General features: G+C 59.0%; 1 protein-coding gene across 1 annotated transcript in view; it reads right to left on the bottom strand.

The window, feature by feature from the left end:
* Positions 1–344, bottom strand: part of NUP98 (nucleoporin 98kDa) — a gene marked incomplete at its 3' end in the record, with an annotated part of 30,007 nt that overhangs the window by 7,498 nt on the left and 22,165 nt on the right. The gene's annotated exons all lie outside the window — the stretch shown is intronic.

Here is a 344-nt window from a genome sequence, read left to right as displayed (position 1 = left end):
ATCTGCGCAGAGAAGCTGTGGATGCCCCATCCCTGGAGACATCCCAGCTCCGCCCGTTTAATTCAGGAATCAACCCCAGCTCGCTATCAGAGGTGTGCCTCCTCCTGAAATCCCCGTTAGTGGGTGCACTGGGTGTAAATGGCCAGGTTTTGGTGGCAGGGGGGCTGCAGGGGTGGTCTCTGAGCAGAGGCCAGGGGCTGCCCTGTGCTGGACACAACCGATGTCCCCAACAGACACACCGCAGGTCACAGCTGGGCCATCGGGGAGCTTGGGGCACCTCTGAACCAACCCGTAAAGCTGGTGGTGCCTCTGCGAGAGCTTAAAAAAGGACAGAAAATGCCAAC

The sequence above is a fragment of the Pterocles gutturalis genome, unplaced genomic scaffold, assembly GCF_000699245.1.
Source record: "Pterocles gutturalis isolate BGI_N339 unplaced genomic scaffold, ASM69924v1 scaffold13361, whole genome shotgun sequence".
Classification (NCBI taxonomy): Eukaryota; Metazoa; Chordata; class Aves; order Pterocliformes; family Pteroclidae; genus Pterocles; species Pterocles gutturalis.
This window is presented reverse-complemented; position numbering and strand designations above follow the sequence as displayed.